Below are 11,952 nucleotides of genomic sequence, written 5' to 3'. Positions count from 1 at the left end.
TTATGAGGAGACATTTCTTGTTTGGATCATAATAAGCTTTCCTACATTATTTATAACCTGTACTTCATATATCAATGAAAGCGTCCTCTTGGATTTATTTGTCTTCTTCCTGGGCACTTCTTCCAAGAAAATTTTCAAATATGGTCTTTATGTGTCAAAACTCTAAGACCATGTCATTACCAACAATATTTGTATTGGGATTCTCCATTGACAAGATAGTTAAACCTAATATAAAACTATAAACAGACTTTGGAATTAGAGATCTGGGTTTTCATGCCCATTCTACCACTGTCTGTATTACACTGAGTGAGTTGCTTAACATCGTGAGCCTCACTTTTCTCATCTGTAATGAAAGAATGCTAGTATCTACTCTGCAGCGTTGCCAGGGCAATTGGTGATGTGTGCAAAGTAGTTAGAATGTAGCAGGTTCTCAATAAATGGTAGCTACTAGAAAATATAAAACACTATAGTTTCAAGTTATTTTCCTTTAACATGTTGGCATTATTGCTCCACTGTCTTTTCGCCTCCAGTATTGCTAATGAGAAGTTTAATTTCAATCTGATTTAATTTTGTGAATCATCTCTTTATATCTAGAAGCTTTCAGAATTTTCTCTTTGATGTTCTTAAATTTCCCATCTCTAGGTGTGAGATTTTTCTTATTTATCCTATTTGGTACCACATAAACTCTTTCATATAACTATTACTCATTGTTACGGAGTAAATGTGTTTCTCAGATTTCATCTGTTGGAAACTTAATCCCCAGTGTGGCAATATTGAAAGGTGGGATCTTTAAGAGGTAATTGGATCACAAGAGCTCTGCCTTCATGAATGGATTAATTCACTTGTGGATTAATGGTTTAAGGATTAATGGCTTAATAGGTTATCATGGGAATGAAACTGGTGGCTTTATAAGGAGCGGAAGAGAAACCTGAACAAGCAAGTACCATATTCAGCCCCTTTGTCATGTGACACCCTGCACTGCCTCAGCACTCTGTACAGAGTCCCTACAAGGAAGATGACTCTCATCAGACACCAAGCCATGCCCCTGGACTTCCCAGGCTGCAGAATTGTAAGAAATATATTTGTTTTCTTTTTATCTTTTTAACTTTTATTTTAGGTTAGGGGTACACGTGCAGGTTTGTTATGTAGGTAAACTCATGTCACAGTAGGGTTGTTGTACAGATTATTTCATCACCCAGGTATTAAGTCGAGTACTCATTTTTTCTGGTCCTCTCCCTCCTCCCACCTTCCACTCTCAAGTAGACTCCAGTGTCTGTTGTTCCCTTCTTTATATTCATGAGCTCTCATTATTTAGCTCTTTCTTATAAACGAAAACATGCAGTATTTGGTTTTCTGTTCCTGCGTTAGTTTGCTAAGGATAATAGCCTCCAGCTCCATCCATGTTTCCACAAAAGACATGATCTCGTTCTTTTTTGTGGCTGCATAGTATTCCATAGTGTATATGTACCAATTTTTTTTTATCCAATCTGTCACTGATGAATATTAGGTTGATTCCATGTCTGTTATTGTGAATAGTGCTGCAACGAACATTCATGTGCATATGTCATTTCTTTATATATTACACAGTTTCAGGTATTCTGTTATAGGCAACAGAAAATAAACTAAGACATTCATCTTTACTTAATTCTGGAAAATCCTTGGTTATTATTTTGTTTCCTCACCTCTATTATACTTTTTTCTATCTTTTTGAGACCACACCATGGATACACTAGCACTTCTTATTTATCCTTCTTACCATTACTTTTTCTTTTTTTTATTTTTTATTCATTCTTTGTGTCTTCTGCAAAATATTCTTAGAGTTGTTTTACGGTTTACTAGTTTATTCTTTGCCTATAACCTCCATGCTACTTATCCCTCACTGAAATTCTTGATTTTAATTGTTATAATTTTTATACTCATTGTTTCCATTCGGCTTTTCATTATAACTGCTCCTTCATGTTTCATATAACCAAAATTCTCTCATCTCTTTGAGGACATGTATTATATTTATTCTAAACTCTGTATCTGTTTCATTAGTTCTGATCTATCTATTATAGACAGCCTAGTTTGTTGTCTCTCTTTAGGCATGTTGTACTTCTCAGCTATCTGGCTATTGCTGCCAATTGAAGCTTATTTTCCCCTAAAAGAATTATCAGGCCCAGTGTGGTGGCTCATGCCTGTAATCCCAGCACTTTGGGAGGCCAAGGCGGGTGGACCACCTGAGGTCGGGGGTTCAAGACCAGCCTGACCAACATGGAGAAACCCCATCTCTAATAAAAACACAAAATTAGCCGGTCATAGTGGTGCATGCCTGTAATCCCAGCTACTCGGGAGGCCGAGGCAGCAGAATTGCTTGAACCCGGGAGGTGAAGGTTGCGGTGAGCCAAGATTGCACCACTGCACTCCAGCCTGGACAACAAGGGCAAAACTCTATCCCCAAAAAGAGCTGAGATCGTGCCATTGCACTCCAGCCTGGACAACAAGTGTGAAACTCCATCTCCAAAAAAAAAAAAAAAAAAGAATTATCAGTCTTAGCTGAAATATGCAAAGCTCACACACAACTTCTGCTCTCTTCATAGGTTTATGAGGTGTAATCAATCCTAGGCCCAGGAGCCCAGGGTCTTCCCCAGTCCTTTTTATTGCCCTCTCTCCTACTGACCCTGTTCCTTGGGGGATTATTCTTCTTCTAACTTTGAAACTGCTCTCTTCAGAGGACTTTTCTTCCTCGGCATATTGGCATAACTTGGGGCACGAAGGGGTATGGAAAGGAGCAGGAGGAAATGCTTGGGGGGCAGCAAGTCATTCTTTATCTGCTGTTATTTGCTCCTCACTCAGGCCAGTCTCTGGAATTGCCCTTCTGTTGCCACAAAAGCCCTCAAGGCACTAGGCTGGCTCTACCATTTTCCCTCTTCCACAGTTACATGTGAGCAAACGTTAATCAATCCAGGGCAATATATCCAGAAGGAAAAGTATACAACTCAGAAGTTCTCTCCCAACTCATTTCCCAGTTCAGTTCAGACACACACACACACACACACACACACACACACACACACACAACTTCCCTCTTCTTTTTTTTTTTTTTTTTGAGACGGAGTCTCGCTCTGTCACCAGGCTGGAGTGCAGTGGCACAATCTCAGCTCACTATGACCTCTCCGCCTCCCAGGTTCGAGCGATTCTCGTGCCTCAGCCTCCTGAGTAGCTGGAACTACAGGCGCCCGCCACCACGCCCGGCTAATTTTTTGAATTTTTAGTCGAGACGGGGTTTCACCGTGTTAAGTGTTTATTTTTTTGTTTGTTTGCTTTTTGAGACCGAGTCTCACTCTGTCACCCAGGCTGGAGTGCAGTGTCATCATCTCAGCGCACTGCAACCCCCGCCTCCTGGGTTCAAGCGATTCTTCTGCCTCAGTATCTTGAATAGCTGGGACTCGGCTAATTTTTGTATTTTTAGTAGAGACGGGGTTTCACCATCTTGGCCAGGTTGGTCTCAAACTCCTGACCTCAAGTGATCCACCCGCCTTGGCCTCCCTTAACGCTAGGATTAGACGTAAGCCACCACGCTGGGACTCTTCTTGAATGTTTCTTATAGTCATTACTTTATGGATCTGGACACTGTTTCTTCTTTATGTGGCTCTCTAGGTTTAAATTCTGGGGGGAGACAGCAACACATGTTGGTTCACTATCTTGTCAGAAATTTATCTTTATTTTTCTACCACATTAAAAGATTTTTCCCAGTCTAATAAATAAATGAAAAATCTGAATCTAAGTTTATAATTTGCCCAAAAATGTATTTCTACAAGTCTCAACATATCACACATAATAAATGGATACATGTCCCAGCCTATTAGCAATGGGAGATGGGGAGAGAGAAGCTATCCAAACAAATATAGGGCTCAACCCTCAGACAAGGGAATCAAACCCAGCTTTGGTGTTTAGGTTTTATGTTCCATGACATAGAAGGTAATCACCATAGAGGGTTTTCTCAATATAGTGTTCAACTGCTCAGCCTATATATTCTCTAGATGTAGACTCAGAAGTCCATCTTAGACATGTTTTGAGCAATGTCCAGTGAGCAAGTGGTAACCAAGAAGAAGCCATACTCAAGATCACCTAAGAACCAAACAGTAGTTTGGAACCACACAAAATATAAGTCTCCTTATCTCTAGTGCATGAGAAAATCGGTTTATTTAAGAGTTGGGAAAAAATTTTTACTTTTCCACCTTTCAAAAGAGAGGACAATTTCTCTGAGTGCTTATATTAAATATTAATTGCTATGCAACAAATTACTCCAAAACTTAGTAGCTTAGAAAACAAAAATCTATTATTTCATACTTTCTATGGCTCAGGAATTCAGTAGCAGCTTAGCTGAGTGTTATGGTAAGGTCTCTGGTGAAAATTCAAGAAAATATGTCAGTAAGAACTGTAATTATCTGAAAGCTTGACTGGAGCTGGAGTATCTCCTTCTAAGATGACTGATTTATACGGCTGTTGGCTAGAAGCCTCAGTTCCTTACAGCTATTGGCAAGAGGCTTCCATTTCTCACCGTTTAGGCTGCTTGAACGTCCTCACAACATGGTTTCTGACTTTTCTCAGAACAAGTGATTTAAGGTAGAATAAGGAGGAAGCCAAATGTCTTCTATGATCTCATCTTATTTGCTCTATACCATTACTTCCACCACATTCAATTTGTTATAAGCAAGTTGCTATGTCCAGCCCACCCACAAGAGGAGAAGAATTTACCTTCATTTCTTGGAGTGAAAGAAGTGTCAAAGAATTTGGGAACGTTTCCAAAAATCACCAATGAAATTTCGAACAGTACAAATAAATAATGGGTCTCCCTTAACCAACATAAGCCTTAACCAAATTAAGCCTTACCCAATTCTGGGACTTTCTCTGTAAATTAATTTAACAAAGGATTTCAAAGATGTAAAAACGTTTCATGATGTGGCAAATGAATGTTATTTAAACATTTCTCTAATAAGCCTTTGTAAGACTGAGAAACACTGGCTAATGTTATTAGGACTCAAAGAAGTTAGAACTGTTTGAAAAAATTATCCAAAACTTGGAAATAAGGCAAAAGATGCCAGAATTACTTTTCAATGTTATACTAGAGCATTATCTAACATTGAGGTCCCACACCCCCCAGGCCACAGATCGGTACCTGTCCATGGCCTGTTAGGAACCAAGACACACAGCAGGAGGTGAGTGGCAGGTAAGCACGAAGCTTCATCTGTGTTTATAGCCGCTCCCCATCACTCCCATTAGTGCCTGAGCTCTGCCTCCTGTCAGATCAGTGGCAGCATTAAATTCTCATAGGACTGCGAAACCTATCATAAACTGTGTATGAAAGGGATCTAGGTTGCATGCTCAAATTTTTCCATGGATGTTGGGGGAGGACCATGAAAAAATTGTCAGTGGAAAAATTGTTTTCCACAAAATCAATTCTTGGTGCTGGAAAGGTTGGGGACCACTGGTCTAATAGGTCTTCCCAAGGTTTAATTTTCTAGGGAAATATATCTTTGTTTGACTGATTATTTACTGTTCACTACAGCCCAAGGCTCTATGAAGATACATGTTTATTTGCAGATTTTTGTCTTAAGTGATGATTTCTCTCCAATAGAAAAAATGATCCTAACTCATAATTTTATAGCTGCATAAGCCATAACTTGTCTTTTCTCAATTTAATAAGTTTATTTCATCACACTATTCATGGGTGACTATATAAATCTTTGTCCCTCAAATTATTCTTTAGACCAGCTTTACTTCCAGCTGCATACCTCATTCATGAGGTAAATAAATCTTTGACATCTTACTTTATATTTGTATGAGAATAATGCCATATTTATAATTTTTTGAAAAGTATGCTTTAATAATTTAATAATTTCATTTTATTTTTATTTTTTGAAACAGGGTCTTGCTGTGTCATGCAGGCTGCAGTGCAGTGGCATAAACACAACTCATTGCAGCCTTTACTTTCCAGCCTCCAGAGTAGCTGGGACCACAGGCATATGCCACCACACTTAGCTAATCTGTGTATTTTTGGTAGAGATGAGGTTTCTCCGTGTTGCCCAGGCTAGTCTTGAACTCTTGACCTTAATCTACCCACCTCAGCCTCCCAAAGTGCTGGGATTGCAGGCATGAACCCCTGGGCCCAGCTTTGTGGGGGTTTTCCCACTAAGATAGACTTGTCTGCTGCAGTCTATTCTAATGTATTGTCCAAGAAGTACACATTATAAGCTGTTTCCTCCTGAGAACGTTATGGGGATCTTGGAGTGAATCTTAAGGGCAATATAACTTTTCCTTCATTGAATCTCTGTTTTTTATTCTTATGATTTTATGTTTTTATTTTTATTTTTTATTTTTTTTCTTTTTTTGAGACGGAGTCTTGCTCTGTCGCCCAGGCTGGAGTGCAGTGGCGCAATCTCGGCTCACTGCAAGCTCCGCCTCCCGGGCTCACGCCATTCTCCTGCCTCAGCCTTCAGAGTAGCTGGGACTACAGGCGCCCGTCACCACGCCCGGCTAATTTTTTTGTGTTTTTAGTAGAGACGGGGTTTCACCGTGGTCTCGATCTCCTGACCTCCTCATCTGCCCGCCTCGGCCTCCCAAAGTGCTGGGATTACAAGCCTGAGCCACCGCGCCCGGCCATGTTTTTATTTTTGTTTTTTGTTCTTGGCCAAGTCTGGTTGCTGTTGTTGTTGTCTGTATTTCATCTAATTTATGGTTTTAGCCATGACTTTTTCTGCCATCAAGGCCAGGGATTATTAGTAAATAATGAATCCTTAGGTAGTATATAGAACACCTTGTGTACACATGAGTCTGGTCTATACATGGCTCATAAGTTATTACCCATTGAAACAAACAACGATTGGAAATCTGATGTTATGGTATGACTATTTGACAACCTTTTTCAATATAATGAGAACCCATTCTTGGTCTGGTAAGATATGAAAGATCATCTACATTGTTCCACTTTTTGGTTTGTTGCTTTGGCTTTTTGTGAGCTTAACCTAGTTAGGAAAAACTTTATACCCACTGGAAAGGAGAAAATTTGTTTGAGATTACTAGTAGATTTCATTTTTCTGTTTACTTTAGACCTTTGTCTGTAGTTGTAGAATCGAAGCAGCAAGCTCTCCGTGTGTCTCTGTGTCAATAATTGAGAAAGGCATTTCCTTTTTATTGTGTGTGCATGAAATATTTCCTACCTCTGGAGGGTATTAATACATTAAGCTATAAAACCTCTTAAATTAAAGAAGCTCTGCTCTGCTTGGTTCGTAGAGAACAATAAGAACCGCATAAATTTAATGTTTCCAGAATTCTTATAAAATAAAGAAACTGAACTTCTAGTCCTGAGTGTGTTAGCCTTTAAAAAACAAAAACAAAACCTTTTACAGAAACTGCCAACTCAGAAGCATTTTTATATAAGCATCCAAGTTCATGTAACAAATGTGAATATCATTGGACAAATCAAAATGAATTTTCATGATCTTGCTTAAAAAGAGCTTTGCATCTTTTTCCTAATTTTATCAATGTGGAGAATAATAAAAAAATACTTTTTTAATTGTATTTGCTGCTCACTAAGAAACTAGGAATCTGAAGTTCCTAGACTTTTTAACTGCTTTATAAGTTCAGATAAGCTACTATTCCTCTCATACATTTTTTAATTTAGGAAAATATAAAATTATATGTTCAGTGAAACAGAATTATAATTCTGATAAGCATTTTGTATCAAGAGTTATTATGTCCTGTACTGTGTCAGTTAAAACTGATTTTCCTTAAATCAGTTTCCTTAAAAAACTGATTTTCCTTAAATCAGTTTCCTTAAAAAACTGATTTTCCTTAAATCAGTTTCCTTAAAAAACTGATCATTTTTTAAGTTTTAAAACTTAAATCAGTTTCCTTAAATCAGTTTCCTTAAATCAGGAAATTAAATTCCTTTTTAGTTTCCTTAATCAGTTAATCAATTTTAGTTTCCTTAATTTTAGTTTTCCTTAATTTTAGTTTCCTTAATCAGTTAGTAGTTTCCTTAATCAGTTTCCCTAAATTCCTTTTTAGTTTCTCTAAATCAGTTTCCTTAAAAAACTGATCATTTTTAAAGTTTTAGACAAAAATACTAATAATAAATTGAGTTAATTAATGGAAAATTCTTGTATATCTTCACAGTTTCTAAGTAAGCATAGTTTTAATACACAGTATATACTTTTGTTTCTTATTTTTACACATTTTAGGCAATCTATGCCTCTGAGCTCTGTCAACAAATGTATTCATTTGCGCTACTTTAAGAAGGTATAAAAGGGAGTGTGTAGCTGTAGAGGTTGCATGTACTCATGCATTTTGTAGTTTGCCATAGTACTTGTATATAACAGACAGTTGACATTTACCTACCTTCAATGTTTTTCTGATTAATAGGAGTTAGTTGCTTTGTTAATGCTGAATCGTTGATGCTATACTAGAATAATATGGAAGAGAAGTACAAATGCAAAAGAAAATGAGACGTGTGTGTGTGAGAGAGATTTTTTTTCAAAAGAAAAGGAAAATGGTTTTGTTTTGAAGTAAAGTGTCTTGTTTGAGAATCTGGAAGAAATTAATGAAAGACAAAACTTAAATGGATATAAAGTTGTAGAAGGCTACAGAAAGTGAATGTTATTTGCTTTGGTTTTGAATACCTGTAAAAAATGTCTAAAAAGAAGAAATGCAAAAACAGCATTGCACCAGTACAAAAATAGACACACAGATCAATGGAACAGGCCAGAGAACTCAGAAGTAAACCCACACACCTACAACCAACTGATCTTCAACAAAGTCGACAAAAATAAACAATGAGGAAAAGACGCCCTAGTCAATAAATGGTATTGGAAAAACTAGGTAGCCATATCCAGAAGAATGAAACTGGATTCCTACCTGTCACTGAACACAAAAATTAACTCGAGATGGGTTAAAGACTTAAGTTTAAGACCTGAAATTATAAAAAAAATCCTAGCAGAAACCCTAGGAAAAACTATTCTGGACACTGGCCTAGGCAAAGAATTTATGACTAAGACAGCCAATGCAAATGCAACAAAATTAAAAATAGGCAAATAGGACTTTTAAATTAAAGAGCTTCTGCCAGCAAAATAAACAATCAACAGAGTAAACAGACAACCTACAGAATGGGAGAAAATATTTGCGAGCTATGCCTCTGATAAAGAACTAATATTCAGAATCTATAAAAAAATCAATAAAAAACAACCCCATTAAGAAGTAGACAAATGAAATTAACAGACACTTCTCAAAAGACATACACAAGGCCAACAAACATGAAAAAATGCTCAACATCACTAATCATCAGAAAAACGCAAATTAAAACCACAATGAGATACCATCTCACCAGTTAGAATGGCTATTATTAAGAAGTCAAAAAATAACAGATGTTGGCAAGGATGAAGAGAAAAGGAAACACACTTATACAGTGTTGGTGGGAATATAAATTAGTTCAACCACTGTGGAAAACAGTGTGGAGATTTCTCAAAGAACTAAAAATAGAACCACCACTGACCTCAGCAATCCCACTACTGAGTATCTACCCAAAGGAAAAGAAATCATTTTATCAAAAAGACATCTGCACTCATATGCTTATCACAGCCCTATTCACAATATCAAAATCATGTCCATCAACAGTGGATTGGATAAATAAAATGTGGCATATATGCACCATACATATGTATACATATACACAGCCATTTAAAAAAAGAATGAAATCGCGTCCTTTGCAACAACATGAATGAAGCTAAAGGTCATTATCCTAAGTGAAATAATGCAGAAACAGAAAACCAAATACCAAATGTTTTGCTTATAAGTGAGAGCTCAACACTGGGTACACATGGACATAATGATGGAAATAATAGACACAGGGGAATCCAAAATGGGGAGAGGAAGGAGAGAGGTTAGGGTTGAAAAACTACCTGTTGGGTACCATGTTCACTATTTGGGCAATGGGTTCACTAGAGGACCAAACCCCACCATTACACAATATACCCATGCAACAAATCTGCACATGTACACCCCGAATCTATAGTTTTAAAAAATTAGATTAAAAAGAAGAAATGCAATATGTAAAAAGAAAATCAGCAAAGTTTGCTTAGTTTGATACGCTAACTCCAAATATAATGCTTTAATGAAAGGCTAAGAATTAGGTTTCTCACTTTGAAAATGAAAAATTATTCTTAATTGGTCTGCTCTTAATAAGAGACAGTAAAAAAGTATTCTTCATGTTATCTGCCCAGGTAACAGGATTCTGTATCTCACCAAAATAACTTTATCTACTTTGTGCTGAATTTTTATGCCCTTAACTATTTTTTACAAACAGAATCAGCAAACTTAGAAGACAGACAACAGAAATTACTCAATGTGAAGCAGTAAGAGAATAAAAGATTGGGAAAAAAAGTAAAGCCTCAAGAACTTGTAGAACAATATCGAATTGTAGAAATACGTGTAACTGGAGACCCAGAGGTGACCAGATAGAAGTTAATTCTCTCAATACCACATGGCTCTAGATTTGTTGACTATACTCCAAAGAGGCCTATATATGCAAATTCTCATATCTTGCTGCATCAATATAAATGAACAGGGACAAAACACAATGTAACTAACCTTTCATATGATCAAGAATAATCTTCAGGTATTATTTATTATTGGGAGAAAGGAGGACTGTTAAGAAAAATTATCCAAAACTTGAAAATAAAGCAAAAGAATGACAGCTAATCTTTTTACTGTCACATCCTAGCATTGTCTAATAGGTCCACCCAAAACCTATTTATTCTCTGCAAGAATGTGTTTGTGCTTGACTTACTATTTGCCATTGATTATAACCCACGTGAAGTTACATGCTAACTCACAGATTTATATTCAGCAGAAACACAAGTGATTTGTTTGATGCATGTTCATTTTGTACTTATGTAAGTTATATTTTTCATCTTTTGAAATATATTATTTTTGAAAGATGAAATGCCTGAAATTCAATTTTTGAAAAGTCAAATGACCACATATGAAGCTTTGATTATAAGCAGAAATTGACATCAACTCTTCTCCAAGGAGTAATTTTGTGTGTTTGTTTTTAGGGGATGAACTATATAACCTTAGACAATTTCATGTAGTAGCTGATTTCATGAGGCAAACAAAGCCTAGATGTATAGGATTAAATGCTGCTTTATAAATCATTAAAACCATCCTAAAATCAATTCAAAAATTGACGAGAAGCCAGTGCACTTTGCTCCAAAGAGAAATAACATGCTGAGTAAGCAACGCAAATGCTACTCACTCTTTTCCAAACTGAAGTGACCTGCTGGGTCAGCACGGTACCAGCTAAAACTCTAGCCAACAAAGGCAGTAAAAGTCAAAGAAGGCAAAAACTACTGAAGAGAAGCCAAAATATTGGAAATTTCATTGAGTGCCGTGTTAGTAACTGTATCAGTATTCAGTTCTAGGAAAAGCAAAATGGTGGAATAAGATCATATACAAAATGGTATAACATCATATACAAAAAAACTGTCTTGAAATACATGCTAGGAAGTGATCTCAAGACTAGGGGAGATGCCATAAATTCCCATAAGATAAGAAAATCAGGTTTTTTGTATCATCTGATATTGATCAAGAGACTTAAACTCAAATCAGTTATAGATTTTGACTTCGAAGAACTGCAGCAGCCCTGGCAACAGAAGCAGCAGCATCTTCCCGTGGAAGATTTAGCCTCTTTGCACTACTCTTTCCAAATCATTTCCTGATTCACCAGAACCAGCTCTTTTATGCTCATGTAAACACACTAAGGTCCTGATGTAATGTTATCCTTGGAGCCCATGCCCTGTGATGCTAGTGTCAATTATATTTTATAAAACATAACCTTCTGGTATCTCCAAAACCTAAACAGGCTTGGCTGCATTTAACAAACATGTTCAATCATTCCTTTTCTCCCTACCCCAC

The sequence above is a fragment of the Hylobates moloch genome, unplaced genomic scaffold, assembly GCF_009828535.3.
Source record: "Hylobates moloch isolate HMO894 unplaced genomic scaffold, HMol_V3 SCAFFOLD_8, whole genome shotgun sequence".
NCBI lineage: Eukaryota > Metazoa > Chordata > Mammalia > Primates > Hylobatidae > Hylobates > Hylobates moloch.
Note: the sequence above shows the minus strand (reverse complement) of the source record.